At 34.9% G+C, this 18,485-nt stretch overlaps 1 long non-coding RNA gene across 1 annotated transcript; it reads left to right on the top strand.

The window, feature by feature from the left end:
* The first annotated feature begins 1,782 nt into the window (after nucleotides 1-1,782).
* On the top strand, nucleotides 1,783-5,020 carry LOC132615948 (uncharacterized). The gene is made up of 3 exons (XR_009572907.1): nucleotides 1,783-2,085; nucleotides 4,150-4,269; nucleotides 4,348-5,020. It is a non-coding gene; the product is annotated as an uncharacterized LOC132615948 (long non-coding RNA).
* The last annotated feature ends 13,465 nt before the right edge of the window (nucleotides 5,021-18,485 follow it).

Consider the following 18,485-nt stretch of genomic DNA (forward strand, 5'->3'; position numbering starts at 1 on the left):
TAACTTATAAGCCAATCCAAACGGGCTCTTAAAGACTTTAAAGTTATAAGTTATAAAAAATAACTAGTTCTTATTTGAAATTATTTCTCCTTTTATAAATACCTAAAAGTAAATCCAAGTCTTTAAATTTTTGAATTGATCTTTCAAGACCCCACGTGTCTACAACTCTACATACACCTCCTATTATTGAATTGATCTTTCAAGATCCCATCAGCACATCTCACTCTCTTTTTTGTTTAACATCTTTTGTACTCTCACTGTTTTCTTCTGTTATCTTTCTCATGCTCAATCTGATCATTATCTTATTTCCCTGTCTTTTTTCAAGCCCGTTGAATTTATAAGTCTTTTTGGTAAGACCCCTTTATTTTTAAAATTATAAAAACTCAACTATAAATACCCCTCTATCATACTTTATTCTTCACACAATTATCTCTCTACCTCGATTTTAAAACTCAAATATTCTACTTTAAAGTTCAAGCTTTCATGGAAAATCCTCCTCCTCCACCTCCTCTTCAAAGAATAATTTCTTGGGTATGAAATTTTTATGAGCGGGTAGATGAAGAAAATGTAAGTTGTAACAAGTGTGAAAAGTTGTATTGTTATACGCTTAATCTCGCCAAATACCCCCATGGGGGTACCGGACCGTTAAACAAACATATGAAGAAGTGCCACAAAATAAAAGATGAAATTTGAAGTTTATCTGCATCAATGTTAAGTGTTAACCGTTTAATTTGTATGTTTTGAAGTTTTATGATTTGCAATGTGTTTACGTTTCGTTTCTATGTTTTGAATTTTAATTTTGCAATGTATTAGCCGTTTGTATGTTTGAATTTGTAATGTTATCAATTTAAATGTTAAGTTTGAAGTTTTATAAAATTTGTGTCTATTTAGTACTTTAAAATTAAATATTTAAATAAATTAAAAGAAACCCCCCCCCTCCCCCCCGGAGTGGGACAGGACGGGCCCCCTAAAAATCCCCTATAAGCCCGTCCCCCCAAAGTCCCCATTTAAGAAGTGCCTGTCCCGTCCCGTCCCCCCAAAGTCCCCATTTAAAAAGTGCCTGTTCTGTCCTGTCCCGTCCCGTCCCCCCAAAAAGTCCCCTACCATCCCCATCCCGTCCCCTTCGCCACCCTTAGGCTAGGGTTGTCGCTGATTCAATCCGATCGGTTATTTTTAGAAACTTGTATCATGTCGATTTTTCGGTTACTCTATGATGTATAACCAAAATTAAACTTTTCGAAACCGTCCCAATTGTTTCAGTTTCACTTCATTTTTTGTACGATTCGGCTAATTTTCGGTTTCTAAACGTCAGCCAACGACTATCTCTATCGATATAATGTGATAGAATTAAACACCCAAAAGTAAGAATAACATAGAATGAAAATATTTTCCCTTTATAATATCCTACAATGACAACTAACAGAAGCAATATTCTCGTTATGTTTACCATAATCACATGATGCACCACTTTTATTATGAAGAGGCGTATGAAAATTTATACGTACTATATTAGAATTATATTGGTGTCTACAATTGATTTCGTTGAACAATTACGTTTGTGTACTTTAGCATCCTTTGTAATAATCTATATCACTACTAAAAAAACAAGGAAAATCGATCAAAAATTTTCGACCACACTTTTTGGTCAAAATAAAATCGACCACATGAGGTCGAAATTTTCAAATTTTTTTTTTTTTTTTGGATTTCGACCTCACGCGGTCGATATTTAAACATGAAATAAAATTTTGACCACATAAGATCGAAACCTTTTTTTTTTTTACAAATAATAAATCGAAAAAAAAACATTTTATAAAAAAATTAAATTATATAAATAAAAAAATTAATTTAAAAAAAAGAAGAAGCATATTTCGACCGCACGCAGTCAAAATAATAAACTTGAAAATTTAATATACTCCCCTAACTTCAATCGTCTTCCCCTCCCAAATATTTTATACCAAAACTAAACCTAATTTCCCATCACTCCCACCCCTAGCCCGCCGCCCACGCCCATCCCCCGCCGCCGATGCCCCATCCCCACCACTGTCTGTCCTCCCTAGCCGCCCTTGCTGTCCGCCGCCACTAAAGGTAAGTAATTTTATTGCCATTTTTTTTCTAAATGGATGCACCAAACTTCTCCTTGGCTTGATCTTCACCTAAATACATGTGAATATAGGCCCTACAGAGTAGTTCACTTTCCACCTTGCTCACAATCTCACCCATAACTACATTTTTAGTGAAGGTTTAAGTTTAAAAATAGAGTTGGAATAGATAGTGCACAAAAATTGGTCAGAATTAGGGGTGTGTTTGGTACGATGATAATATTTTTTTCGGAAAATACTTTTGAAAGATGACTTATTCATTTAGAGTTGTTGTTGATATAATTACTCTCTGTGTTTATTTACTTATTTACTTTGCTTTTGTGAAAATTTTCAGACACATTACATAAAGCAAAAACCAATTTGTTGGTACTAAAAATCTACCAGATATTTCAAATTAACAAAGGAGGGTACTTCAAGAAAGTTTCAAGCTTCAACAAGAATAAAAAGTACTGGTTTTAGGTATATAGTCTTAAGTAATCACTAATAATGTCATGCATTATATAGTTTTCAGTGGTCCAAAATATGAACATGCTCTAGATTGACAGCAAGGGCGTTCCTTGCCTATGGAAATTAATGCTTCCTTTTGAAAATGAATAATGGTGTATAGTTTGAAAATTTTGGTCGGATGTGAGGAATTTAGAGTGATGAAGCTAGTTAACAGTTAATCTTCTCCTCCTCTTTTTAAATTTCTGCACTATTATGTGTGTTACCTCTTAGTTATGTGTTTGACTAAGCTTGATTCCTAATCATGTGGCTTAAGTAGTTTAATTGTTAGTTGCATGGATCTGTTTAGTGGATATGTTAGTCCACTATTGGCCTAATTAGCAATTATGTGTTTTGTTTGTTTAAGCAATTACTAGTTAAATGGGTGCTTAGCTTGAATGTGAATTCTTCATTATTCTCTGATCTTTTTTTTGGTAATTATGATGCCCTTTTGAGAATTATGGTAATTATGGTTGGTGAGTCTTTTACTAATAACATATAAACTAAGTATTGGTTTAATAAGTTCAAACGTTGTGCTATTTATGTAGATGGAATCTCGTAGTTGGATGTACAATAAATCTTATGATGATCCATTAGGGATGAGAGATGAATTTATCGCCGGTGTCTATGCTTTTGTTGAATACGCAAAGTCACTTGAGGATTTTACTGCTCATGGTGTGGTTAGGTGTCCTTGTGTTAAATGTGAATGTATGAATTACGAAACCTGAGAGATTGTTACGCTTCATCTGTACGAAAAAGGCTTTAAAAGTAATTATACAGTGTGGACTAGTCATGGGGAAACACACAACAATTTTGGTAGATCTCAGAACTTCTTCGTCGGTGAAAGTAGCAGGGGGTAGAACGTAATGTCCAAAATTCTAGAATGCACTACATGGTTCAGGATGCATATGACATGCATTCGGATTTTGAATCTGGTGGCCATGTTGAAGAACCTCCCAATGAAGAGGCCAAACGTTTTTATGCAAAGTTAAATCAAGCTAGTCGTCCTTTAAAAGATGGGAGTCCGCACTCTCAATTGTCTGTCGCCGTTAGATTGTTGAGTATCAAAGCAGATAACAATGTTTCCGAAGGGGCAATGGATTCTTTCATTGATCTCATGCACAAAGTTTATAGCAAAAGTTTTTGGTTATAAAGTCAAGTTTGATTTTATATTCAAAAAGCAAGATTTTGGCACTTGAAGTTGTTGGAAATACTATGATCAGTTTAAAATAAAAAATAAAAACATATATGAAATGTAGATAACATTTTTTGTAGATTCTTTATTCTAACCCTCGCTTGAATTAGTGTAATTGTTGTGTAAGGATCAACCAAAAAGACCATATAATATGGATGTCCAAGACAGTCCTATGAGATGAAATTTCATTACACTTAACAAACATACCAGACATGTTTAATACAAAATGTTCAAAGCGAGTGTAATACAACATAAAACGACTACTTGTGGCTCCCATATTTCATTTTTAACATAGTAATATCTCCCATATTTCATTTTTACTTGTGGCTCGTTTGGATATGAAATTAGTTGTTAATCTTGATTTATTTGTAGATGCTCGAGAGGGGTCAGGAAGTACCTCAAGATGAAGTCTTCAAGATTACTCACATGAGGAAGGCGAAGAACGCCGATGGTACGGACCAATGGATTGAGCCTAGGGCTCAGCAAACCTATGTAAGTCACTAACTAACAATAATAACTACTTTTGTTTGAACTAAATTTACCTACTAACATTGCATCCTTCAATTTCAGACCGAGTTTCAACAACACAAGTTGGACTATTGTGCCTGTCAGCCAGCCGGAACGTCGATGACCAACGAGATAATTGCTCAGGAGTGGATGGAGAAGGTAGCTCCCCCGACAAGGTATGGGATAGTTTATGGGATGCCTAATCGAGCATGTCGTCAATTTCCGTCGTTCCTTCAAGGCGTAGGGTACTACTTCTGAAGGGGCAGTGGATCCTAAGGAGTACCAAGAAATGAAGCTGAAAGTTAGTCAACTAACAAGTACACTTAGTGCCACGGAGGCAAGGATGTTGCATATGCAGGCCCAAATTGATAGCTTACTCAACTCGAGGCCCTCTCATATTCCCCCGTGTCCCGAGGATGCTCGTAGGTCACAAGCCAACGTAGTTCATGCTCTTGTTGATGAGGATAGTGGGGAGGAATCGGATCATGTCTCTAACACCCAACGTTGACTTTTTTGATTCGTATACTTTTGGATTGTAATATTGCTATGTTTTCTTGGATATGTATATGATATTTGATGATAGTTTTAATTCGAATTAGTTGTACTTTTGAAGGTGAATTTGATTGTAGGAAGTAGTTTATGGATGTTTAACTTTACGATGTAGAAAGTAGTTTATGGTTGTTTAACTTTACGATGTTTAAGTGTTTGAATGTAGTTTTAAGGATATTTAGAAGTACTTTAAATTGAAACTTGAGGTTGAATTTGATTGTAGAATGTGAAGTTTATGATTGTAGAAGTACTTTGATGAATCGCATTGTTGATTTGGTTGAAGAATGTGATTGGCAGATGGGCTGCTGTAAAAGCAGCAGAATGCTGGAATTTTTTTTTCCAGATTTTCGACCTCATGAGGTCGAAAATCCACCCAGATATTGATAATTTTCGACCTTATAAGGTCGAAATTGTACTTAGAAATTAGAATTTCGATCGCGCGAGGTCGAAAATCTGGGCAACATTTTGAATTTCGACCTCATGAGGTCGAAACCTGGGAACAATATTGTTAAATTTCGACCACATGCGGTCAAAATTCTGAAAATATTTTTTTTATTATTTTTATATTCTATCATATTTCGACCAGAAGAGGTCGAAAACTTTAAATAATATTTGTATAAAACAATATTTTTGACCGTGTGCGGTCGAAATATTTTATTAATATTTAAATAAAAATAACTTTTTCGACCTCAGGTGGTCAAAAAATTTATTTTCATAATTTAGGTAGAAAACTTATTTCAACCGCGTGTGGTCGAAAATTTTCGACCACGTGAGGTCGAAAAAAAATTCACCCTAGCTGTTAGCGACCATGCCTTGCGGTCGAAATTTTAGTCGAAAATTGGCCTTTTCCGACCGTGTGTGGTCGAAAATTTTGGTCGAATTTGACCGTATTTTTAGTAGTGTATTTGAATATCCAAAGCATATATTGAGGGGATCTCACCTTAAAGTCCAAAAGCCTACAACTATCGCAGATGGATTGTGTATGTAATTTGCTGCTATGCTGAAACTTAAAGTTTACATAAACATGAAGAACAAAGTAGTGTTGCTGTAGCAGCAGCAATAGGTTTTAGATTTGGTATTGTACTCCATTTTAACAAAATTTACCCCAAGGTCCGAACAAATCTTTTAATACTTTTTATTTTAAAGGGAAAATACATTAACCCCCCCCCCCCCAACGTATAGCCGGATTAATTATGACGCACCCAACCTTTGCGGGCGACCTATTACCCCTCTAGTCTTAATTTTTCAGTATTTTAGTGACCTTTTACCGCTGATCTGGCAGTGTGCGTGACTACACGACCAAGCAGCGCGTGAGGGGGACATTTGACCAGTTATTTTTTGACACGTGTATAAAAATAACGGGAAAAACCCGCCCCACCCGCCTCTCCCTTTATTTTCTCTTCCTTCTTCTTCATTTTCGATTCTTGACTTCATTTTTGCCAAAGCTTGAAGAAAAAAAAGATTTGAAATCTGTGCCATGCATTCTAGTGGTAAGTAATATTTTCTCCAAACTCATTATTATTCTCATCTTTTATTTATAGACCAAGAAATCTTTCACTTATTTTTTTTTCTAGGGTTCTTAATGAAAGAGTTCAAATCGGAGTTGAACAATCTTTGTAGTCAAAATGACGATCCAAAGATGAAGCGTCAAGTGCGATGCCATCACGGAGTATTATTAAAAATGCAGATTTCTTGGTCTCCCAATAATCCCGGAAGAAGATTTTGGACATGCCCATTCTATGGGGTACGATTATAAATATATTTTTTATGTTGCGTGCCTTATTTCTGCCACACATTACAGTGTTCCTAACATGAATTGAATTTATTTTATAGGCTAAGAAATAAGTTCTTGGAATGGAGGGATGATCCTATTGATGAAAGGTCTAAGTTTGTTATTCACAAATTGATTACGAAAATGGAAGAGCAAGCAGTGGAATTGAAGAAGAAAATGGAAGAGCAAACAGTGGAATTGAAGAAGAAAATGGCGGAAGAAGTTGGTTTGACAAATGAAATGGAAGAAGGAGAGTCTTCTTGCATTCATGGAGATATTGGTAATGACAATAGTGAAATGGCCATCGGTAATGAGAATATCACTACAAATGAAGAGATGAAAGTGTTAAAGGTTGAAGAAGAGATGAAAGTGTCAAAGCTTGAAGAAGAGATGAAAGTGATGAAGCTTGAACAAGAGAAGAGGGGTAGATGCATTATTATTAACAAGTTTTTGTTTTTGTGTTTCTTTGGTGTTGTTATTTGGTTTATTGGTTGTTTTTAAACAAGCACTACTAATGTTGATTGCCATAGTAGGATTACATGTTTGTATGTTAAAGGATGTTTAAGTGATTGCTATTCACTTTATGTATGTAAGTTGGAGAAGTTTCTTGTCATGGATGTTCAATTAAAAAGTTGTCTTCATTCAACTTGAGAAGAAAAATCATAGATAAAGATAAAGTTCATTGATATAGATTTCATTGATGATAATTCATAAACTTTACATAATAGGGAGAAACCTAATCTATTTCGATAACTTCCCTCTTGATATTAACAAAGAAGGTTACTTTCTCATTATGTTCACAACCATTAAAGCATAAGACATGTCCCTCCCTTAGAAGGTTTGCATCAATGAAATCCTTCCACCCTTGTCAGAGGCGGGTATGCGCGCCAACCTTATACATCATATTGTATTCACGCTGCTCGTAGAAAACAACAGCTTGTGTAGTTGTGCTTGAAAGAAAATCTTGTATGTTAGAAGGTAGGATCTGCAAAAAATGCATGAGGCATTATGAATAAGTAAACACATCAATTGAAATAAGTTTGCAAAATAACACTTACAAAGTCATCGTTGTCAACGTATGATTTGGTTAGTTTCTTCTCGAAGTAAATCAGTTCATCTTCACCTAGAGGCATTTTGCTATGAAATTCGTTGTTTGAATGAGAAGGAATGGTGTAGGGATAAGTTGAAATGGACAGCTTAATAGGCTATTTATAGGCTGATGATATTGAATGGTTACAATTCTCATTAGCCTTCCCAACTACCAGTCAATGTGAATGAATTCAATTAGATTGAATTGAAACGTTCAATGCAGACTGACTGAATTCATTTCAGTCAATGTACCTAAATTCAAGCCGCCACAAAAATCTGCCCACATTTATATGTACACACACAGCACAGTGCACAGACTGCACATTTAACTTTAGTGCTCAATATACACACTGCCCAAATCACAGTACCATAGCTAACAGAGCACAAACAATGGACACAAACAAGTATGATTAATAAGTCATTCTAACACTTAATTAAGCAGAAAACATTAAGTCATTGTAACTGTTAATTCAAGTCTTCCAAACTGCCGAATTCATACAAAGCAGATAATTATCCCAAAAAACAACTTAATTCTAGTAATCTAAGTAATGGTCATCACTTCCATGGCCTCTTTCCTTTGATGCTAGTGGCCTTGTTGAGTATGTCTCTTCTAATCTCATCAAGCATGCTTCTTGAGTAGCATGGTTTGCCTTTGTATCTCATCCCTTGACGTGTCTTGTGACCAAGGTCTCCTGTGACTTCAGCAGATCTTATAGGCTGAGTTGCTTGATGTTTACCACCAAAATTCAGCACTCTACTAATAGGCATGTCATGCTGCAATAAACAACTTTGAAAATTAGTCACTTCACAACTTCACATACCAATGCCATTGTAAAGAAAATATTAAACTTACATTCAGGGATGTATAACCACTTTCAGCAACAAAGACTCCCATACCAACTGTTTTAGATATTTTATTTGGGTAAGAAGGGGGACCCTCAGAATCAACTCTTTTGAGAACAGCAGGGGCAGGACTAGCAACAGCCTCTGTTACCTTTCTTGGCCTTCCTCTAGGCTTTAGAGTAGCAACTGTAGGTTCTTTTCTTGGCCTTCCTCTAGGCTTTGGAGTAGCAACTGCAGGTTCTTTTCTTGGCCTTCCCCTTGGTCTTGGAGGAGCACTAGGCACAGTAGGATCTTTTCTTGGCCTACCCCTTGGTCTTGGAGGAGTTTCAGGTACCACAGGTGCTTTTCTTGGTCTCCCCCTTGGCCTTGGGACATTGTTTGAAGCAGCAGTTGTTTGAGAAGCAACAAAGGTTTGAGAGGCAGCAAAGGTTTGAGAGGCATCATTAGTTTGAGAGGCAGTACTGGCATGAGAAGCAACAAATGTTTGAGAAGCATCAAATGTTTGAGAAGTAGTATTGGCTTGAGAAGCAGCAAAAGCAGACCATGTTACCCTCTACAAGTAAAATGCAAAGTCATAAAAATTCAATAGTGCGGTGCAAAGTCAAGAAAATTGTAGGAAGGACATACCCTCTGACAGCCTCTTTTATTGTGGTTTTTACCTCCACATTGGCTGCAAGTCATCAACATGCTTGTTCTTGTCATTTTTCCACATTTCTTTGCTTCACTGGCCTCTTTCCTTCTTGCTTTTGAGGGCTTGCCTGGCATTTTTCTAATGATTGGTGGTGCAATAACAGGATTAGCAGACCTAGGCCACATTGCCATATTTGTCATTGGTTGAATGTAGTGACAATAGGTTTTGAACCAGTTCTTCTTGCTATAGTATTCATGGACATATTCAATAGGTTCATACTTCTTGTACAACATGGCACAAATGGTATGTGGACATGATATTCCTTTAAGCTGCCATGACCTACAACTACATTTCTCATTGACAATATCAACAATGTGCTGATATGGACCATCAAGAATCTCAAACCCATGCTCACCATTAAACACAATATTACAGTTCATTGACTTCCCCATGTTTTCTTCTAATGTCCTTAATGTCATTGGAGATATTCTTGTGACCCAAGTGTTTGCAAAAGACCTCATCACGCTTATCCTATTCATTACCTTAATCCTAATCTCTTCTAGCATGGTTATGATGGTCTTGTGTCTTGCAGGCAAGATCCAAGCATTAAAGCTCTCAGCCATATTATTGTCAATGATGTCACACTTAGTTTCAGTATTAAAGTATACCTTACAAAAAGTGTGTTCCTTGTAGTAGAGTAAATCCTCAACAATCTTCTCACCACCAAGCAGCTCTAATTTGTCTAAATTTCTCCTCAAATCTGCCTCAAATGTGCTTCTAGCACATTTCCAAAAAACCAGCCTCCTTTCAAGGCCTTGATGAGTCGTGAAATTACGCGATATTCGATGCTAATTCCTTAAGTTTTTGTGACTCTTTAAGCACTTTTGTTGTTACTTTTTGTGTGTTTTATGTTGTTTTGTAGGAAAAGATGCCCGGAGAGCATAACAGAGCAAAATGGATCAAAATGAACCAAAATGGAATAAAATAGAGCAAAACAAGCCAAAATAGAAGAAGCGTGACCTGCGAGTCGCAGGTCACACATGCGAGCCGCATGTTCTGCAGCAAGTTTGACTTTTTAACTTGGTTTTATATGATTTAGAAGTGATCGGAAGAAACCAAATGAAAATAAAGTCAAAAAGAGGCCAAATTAGACATATTTGCAAAACTGTCAAAACTGGACTTGCAAAAAGGGACAGAACTGCAAAAAACGGGCAGAATTGCAAAAACTGAAAGTTGGGGCATATTTTGTCAATTTTTGGACTTGGAAAAATCTGGGCATAAAAGAGAAGCTTAGGGCAACATATCATTTTTATCTTTGGCAGTTTTTCATCAAGTTTGGAGACTAGTTTTTACACCACACTTTGGGGTTGAAGATTTGAAGATTTGGTTGAGTATTTCTTAAACCTTTAATTCATTTCTTCAATTCCTTGCTTTGTATTGTATATCTAAGTGTGTAGCTTTCTATTCCATAACTTGAATCTCGTTTATGAAAGTATTCTTGATTAAAGTTTGGTTTGAAACTCTTGTTATGCTTATGTATTGAATGATTCTTATTGCTATTGAAGTGGGTCTTTGTTGATTTAATTAATCTCGTTCTTGAATGTTTCCAAAGGGATTGGCTAACCCTAGGACTCACCCATTTACTTAGATTGAGCTTGGAAGAGGAAATCTAGGTTGGGAAAGATTAATTAACAAGAATTTGGGTCATTAAACTCATCTAATAACTTGAGCTCGGAAGAGGATAGTTACTTGAGGTTAAATTGATTGTGCCTAATATCACACTCTAAGGCTTGGAAAAGCTTAGAGTGAAATTCATTGATTTGGTTGGAAGACTTTCAATGAGATTTTAGAAATCATTATCTATTAACATAAACCCGCTCTTAGTTGTAAAATCGTGAAATACATTGGATCGTTACTTGAGTGTAATCTCCTATTATCCAAACTTGTGGCCATTGATCATTTTACTCGCTTTCTAGGTTAGTTTACATTTCCGCATTAGTCATAATTTTCTCCAAAAAACCCAAAATATCATTTATCGTTTGGCTTTAGCTTAGTTGGTGAAAGTTCCTTACTTTCTTAATCGCCTAGCATATTGTTCCCTGTGGGATCGACCCCGACTCATAGTTGGGTAAATATATTGCATACGACCGTGTACACTTTCTCTTTGAGGAGTGTATTTGGACGTTATCAGGCCTCCCCAATCTTTTGACCAGTCTGAAGTGAATATCTAGTCACATCATCTCTAAACTCATTAACACTCTGAAAAATCATACCAAGCTGCCATACTACCTTCTTACATGTAGGGTCAAACCATATGTATTTACTTTCCCTTCTAGGTTTCAAGGTTACCCCCTCCTCAGCATCATCCTCATCAGATGTACAACTATATGCATCAGAACTAAAGTAAAAGGGTTCATCACCACCTACCCTTCCTTCCAAACCTCTTTCATTAGGTTCTGTTTCATAAAATCTTATGTCTTGTTCAACTTCACCTAAAGGTACATCATCAATGTTAGGTTGCCCCTTTTTCTCTCTTCTAGTCCTTCTCTTATAAGCCCTCCTTTCAGCCCTAAATGTTTTAACTTCCTCATGTACATCTGATCCATCATCACCATCTGGACCATCAAATACTGCCACATGGTCTGATTCTACATCACATTCAACATCTGATTCAACATCAGAATCTGTTGATTGAGAGTCAACATGGTCACTACTTACTTGCTTTGCATTTTCACCATCTTCAGGTTCAGTTTGTTTGGGTGAATTTTCAGCAGCTTCTGTTTGTGGGGTTGAAGAATTAGTGGGAAATTGAGAGGGTGAAGTAGTAGTTGCTGCAATTTCAAGTGGTGTATTTTCAGTGGTTGGGTTCTCATTAGGGTTGCTTTGACAAACATTTGGTTCACATTGGATACCCTCACCAACTTTATTAAAAACATCACTTTTTGTTTGGTTGTTGGGAACAATATATTCCAAAAGCAATGGGGGCACATGTGGTTCATCTACCATGTGGCAGACATAAATCTCCACAATGTCCCCATCTTTCAAACTTAGGGAAAGGTCCAAAATATTCTTGTCAGTAAGTACATCTACAAGAATGTCACTATTAGGGGGTTTCACCTTAAAACCACATCTTGGACTATATCCTAATTCCTTTATGTAGTCCCTAAGCTCAAAATATGACAACGTATCAACATCAACATCAAAGAATTCTGTACAATTACCACCCTCATATCTTGGCACACCACTACTTAAATCAAATACCCCACCATAAAACCATCTCAACGTAACATAAATAAAATCAGCCATACCTGAAAGTTACAAAGCAACAATACTTAACAAAACCCTTAAATTACAAATCAACAAAACTTCTCACCAACAAGCAACATCAAAGGGAAACATATGTTTTTTTTAACAAAATCAGCAGCAAAAGTTACTCGATCATTTACCTCATTCTACTAAAAAAACCCTACATTAACAAACACCCGATTCAAAACCCTAGAATGCAAGCAAATAATTAAATGTGTCAAAACCCTAAAAATGACCCTACATTAACAAACACCTGATTCAAAACCCTAGAATGCAAGCAAATAATTAAATGTGTCAAAACCCTACATTTGCCTCACGAATGATAGCCTTCTTCAGCAAAACAAACTTCACCAAACTTGAGAATGCAAAAACGACCCTAGAAATCACTAAGTATTACGCGAATTAATGTATTTGGTGGAAGATCGGTTGAAAATTATCAAGGTAAACAGTGCCAAATTTGTGAAAATCGATGAGAGAGAGAGAGGGGAATTTTAAAATCTATGCCTTTTAATTTTGTTTACGTTTAAGGGTGAAATGAAAAGGGAGTTAAAAAAAATAATGCTGAATTGGAAAATTAAAGGCGCGTGTACAACACGTAAGATAAAAAATTGGGGGTCACTAAAAATCAGCGAAAAAAGGTCACTAAAATACTGAAAAATTAAGACTGGGGGGTAATAGGTCGCCCGCAAAGGTTGGGTGCGTCATAATTAATCCGGCTATACGTTGGGCGGGGGGGGGGGGGGGGTGTGTTTAATGTATTTTCCCTATTTTAAATTTGACATATAAATTTTTTAATACACACACACACTTGGTTCGGTTCGGGAAATTTTCAGTATTTTTTATAAAATAAAAATCTAACGTAATTATTCGATATGATTATAGTTTCATACCAAAATCTACGATTTCAGTGGAAAAAACCTAAAAATCAGTTTGGTTCGATTCGGTACGATTCAGCTCCGTCGGTTTTTAAAATTGTTTTGACACCCTTACGTGGGGCTATAATAACCAAAATTTTAATTAAAGTTTTGCATTCTCAAAAATATTTTGAGCTTAGGTTTAAAGTTTAGGTACAGTTTTGAATTTATGTTTTGTAAGGGCTTAAGTTCAAATTTGAAGGTTTGAAGTTTTAATTTTAACAGTTTAAACTTTAGAATTTTGGGCATGTCAATTTAAAAATTCAGACTCGTAATTTAAAATTCAAAGTGTCATCAGTTTGTTTTTTCACAGCTCCTTAGGTTTGAATCTCGAGTTAATTACGTTGTATATCAATTAGGGTAACAATGCTATCAAAATTGACCCATATTTTTAAATCTTACAAAAAATGACCTAGTCTCCTCTCTCTCGCTCTCTCTCTCTCTCACTCTCTCTCTCTCTCTCTGCTGCCTCTCTCTCGCTCTCTCTCTGTCGCGCCGCTCCCCCACCACTGCACATCCGTCGCCGTCGCCGGAGAAATCAAACACACAAACACCCAAAACACCATCGCTGGAAACTTGTTGCTCTGAGTGTAGACATTGGTGTCGAAACCTCGCGGCGTTTGTAGATCTAGAGAAAGAGAAAAAAATTGAAACCTAATCTGCTAGATCTAGATCTATCCCTGAAGATCTAGCCGGTGGTGGAGATGAAATTATCGGCGATAGGAGTCACCGGATGTGGTTGAGGTCGGCGATGGAGAAACCAGTAGGTACAGGGTAGTGGGTGTATAATAGTGTATATGAGTGTATATACCCCTCTTATACACTATTATACATTTTATACACCTATATACATAATGTATTTGTCTTGTATACTTATGTATATAGGTGTATAAATATGTATAAGTGCGTATATTTCTTGTATAATATTGTATAATTAATTTTTTTAGTGTATATACCTACACATTATACACCTTCAAACACCGATATACATAATGTACTTTTCTTTTGATATACTTGTATAACACTGTATAAAAGTGTTTTTGGGCCAAAGCTTTGCAATGCAAGTTTGGGACTGTTTTTTTACAATGTAAGTGAGCAAATTGTATATTTCTGAAATTTCCCCCTAAATCTCCTCCTCCTTTGATAAGCATTTAACTCTTGACTATCAAATCTATGACTCAATAAGTACCTACACCACTTAGGAAAATAATAGTTGCAACTAAAAATGTTTTTCAAATTTTCTTATGGCAATACTCCCCCTACTTCATTTTATGTGTCTTAGTTTGACAGAACACGAAATTTATGAAAGTAAAGAAGTAATCTTTTAGTCTTAAATTAAAGATGTATATTAGGTATCATATTGTATTTTGAATCTTGTGCTCTTAAATATGTCAGGTGATATTCTGGAATTAAATAGTTGCTAAATATAATTATTTTTTTTAAACAGAGTAAAAAAAAAAAAAAAGTAAAACGCCTAAGACTAAGTGAATACTAACAGTAACAGTTCGTAAACAAAATACCTCCATCATTAAACATGCATTTCATATACTATAAGTATCTATAACAATAAACACCTAACAATTCAAACTCACTAAGCACTTCTAAATGTACATTTGGAAAAGAAAAAGAAAAAAAAAAAAAAAGAAGAATAAGCAACGGAAGCGGTTTAAATTTTATTAAAATCGAATTAATTTTTACATAATTTTTTAAAACTATGTTTTAGATGGTACTGTTCCAATTGGCTCTTAAAATTGGTCCACTACCAACCAAAAAGAAGAAATATTTAGCTAGCCTCATGAGCGGATGAAATTGGACAGTTATGAAATAGGCTGCCTTATGAAAAACTATTATTAGAGTTTTCTTTAACTCTTAACATAAATATTCACTTTTCTACTTTCTTTTCCCTTTTAGTCCATGTCAAAAGTAAAAAATTTAAGTTACACAGGGAAATGTGGTGATAGGGCCAATGGTAGTTTTTTACAAGAACTTTGGCCCCAAATTTTAATTATTAGGTGGCAGGATCTCAATTAGGATTAGTGGTAATTAATTGAAAATAAGTTACGTGAGCGTCAAAACATGCCTCCAATTTTTTTTAAAATACATTTTTGTCCAACAATTAAAAAAACAAAAAACAAAATAATAACGTTTTAAGCTTCCAAATCAGCCCCCAAGTTTTTGAAAAATATATTTTGATCCAAAGTAAGAAATAATAAAATAAATCAAATAAAATTCTAAAATATATATATTTTACCTTATAAAAAAAAAGAAATATATAGTTCCCTCTTTCAATTCATTCCCACATTTTTTTCCTCTTACATCTGAAATATACTCCATTAACACCCATTGTTAGAGCTTGAAAAATGGGTTTCGAACGAGTGATTCATTTAAATGGGTGTTATTGAATTTTGTTGGGGGATCTTTTGATGAGTTTAAATCCCAAATTGTAGAGAGTTTCGTGAAGATTTAAGGTGATTTTGGATTAAATTTCAAATTTGAGCTTAAGGATAGCCATTGTTGAAGCTCAAGCTTGGAAAAATGGGTTTTATGAAGGAGTGATGTATTTCAGGTGGGTTTTGTTGGGGATCTTTTGAGGAGCCTAATCTCAAATTTAAGGGAGTTTGGAGAAAATTTAAGGTTGTTCTGTGTAAAAGTTCAGATTTGAGCTTGAGGTTGAAGATGAACATTTTAGATTTATAACTTTTATTATAGACGGGACAACATTTATGCATAGACCATTGAACTGCTATTACAGCATAAGGCATTCGTTAAAAGCAAAAATAAAAGGGCAATGTTTATGCATAGACCAACAATACATTCGGTGCTGATTTTGTAAGGAATGTCTTCATGAATGTATTGTATCGCTTAGCCGGCCTCATGTCTTTACCGCAAAGAGACCATTACCCATCAAATCTAGCAATATCTTTTGGCCTTCTCAAGAATTGGGGAGTAGTAGCAGTTGAAACTAGTTAATGAGATGCTTTGAGACGGGAGAATGGGGTCCTCAAAAGAGCTATGTTACCACACTTGCATACTTTGCGTTATTATAAACCAGCTACATATTATAAGAAACTATAACCTAACAGTTGCTTTTGCAACCAATTTTTTTTTTAATAAGAAGTGAACAAATTTTAAATTGTAGAACCTATATTTTTAACTAAACAATATGTTATCACATTGAAATTAGAGCAACAACACTATAATAATCTGAAATAGTGATAATTAATTAGTAGTGTTAATAATATGTTGAAGAAAAGGTTGTGATGATCATAACTATATGTAACAACTTAAAATTGGTGACATAACTATATGTGGACATCACATATTTTTCTTAGCCATGTTGCAAATGGTTACTATACTACATACAACAACAACATACCCGGTGTAATCCTACAAGTGGGGTCCGGGAATGATAGGATGTATGCAGACCTTACCTCAATCTTTATGGGATAGAGAGGTTGTTTCCGATAGCCTCGACTCAAAAGAAACAAAGTCGATACATAATTACAAGAGAAATAAGACATCAATATATCAAGATAACGAACGAATGGAGCAACACATAGCAATACACACATAAGGTTACTATACTACATATGATCTATATTGTAATTGATGACATAACTAGATGTGAAATGTTCTTGTTTTTGTATTGTAATTGGTAAAATAACTATGCGACCAACTAGTAATGTTAAGACTAATAGCGAACGAGTTGTAATTTTTCATTGATATTAGTGTTTATATCGATAATAACAATATCATTTTGTTAAATATTCATTTAAATGTTTAAGAATTAATTTATCAATATTCAAGATACATATCTTAATTCTCTTAATTACCTTTTATAACTCATTAAATACTTGCATACCTGGTGAACTTTCAGTTACTCACCATCAAATAATGACAGAATCCAAAACCAAAAAATATAGCAACCAATCAGTTGCCAAAGTTTCCAAACCGACATGAAGGCACCAACGCACCCCAAAAATCAATCTCAATCGAACCAAGACGCCACCACCTATATACCTCTCCTCTCTCACCCAGGGACGGAGCTAGCTCATTGGGTGCGTGTTCGGCCGAACCCAGTAATTTTGGTCAAAATCTTATATTTGTATTAAAAAATTCATTGAACATATATAAATTATTAATTTAGAGAACTCATAAACGTCAAATTCTAGCTCCGTCTCTGCTTATACCCATCAATCATCACCACCACAACCTCATTTTGAAGAAAAAATCCACACTACAATTCTGTAAACACCAGAAAAAACACGAGTTAATTTCTCAATGGTTATTCAAATTATTCAAATTGCAGAAATAACTCATTCAAGTAAGTTTTGAATATTTTTGGACATTATCAAACTACGCCATGTTTCCGAAAGAGTAAAACAATCCACTTTCACACATAAGACCCCTTAATCTAGTTTTAAATTATAAAACTCATTGCTTAGGCACCATGTTGCGATATTCCAAAATTCTTATTTAACTTAATATTTTCCATGTTTTAAAAATAAAATAGAAATATTCAACATAATATTTCAAGCTTTAAAAATAAACATTCAACACCACCTTAACTCAATGTCAATCGATATCCTCTGATTTTGTGATTGGTTTGAAGAAACTTATGAACAATCACCATTAAAAATTCATGGAAGCTGAAATTCGAAATACGAATTTTTTAGTAGTCGTAGTTATTTTTGGTGGGTGGATTGGAATAGGTTTGAAACGCGTTGGCGAGGATATGTACAAAACTAGTTACGGAAGGTCCGTGCTAAGCCCGGACTCAAATCACAATTTAAAAATAGAAATTTTATTAAATAATATAATGTGTCACATTTCTACCACATAACTAATTTAATGTATGTGCACATTAATGATGTCTTATTGATAAGCTTTATAATTATTAAAGTTTCTTCATCACACAATTAGATGATTTTTAACGAAAAATTATTTATGAGGAAGAAAGTTAAGTAGAAAAATTAGCAAATCTCAAATGGGCACAAGTAATTCGATATCCTTAACTAAAATGATTAAGTGTGATAATTACAACTTACAAAGAACATAAATTGAAAAATATTTTCGTATTTTAGTGAGTTGGTGAGCG

The sequence above is a fragment of the Lycium barbarum genome, chromosome 10 (genome assembly GCF_019175385.1).
Source record: "Lycium barbarum isolate Lr01 chromosome 10, ASM1917538v2, whole genome shotgun sequence".
In the NCBI taxonomy this organism is placed as follows: Eukaryota; Viridiplantae; Streptophyta; class Magnoliopsida; order Solanales; family Solanaceae; genus Lycium; species Lycium barbarum.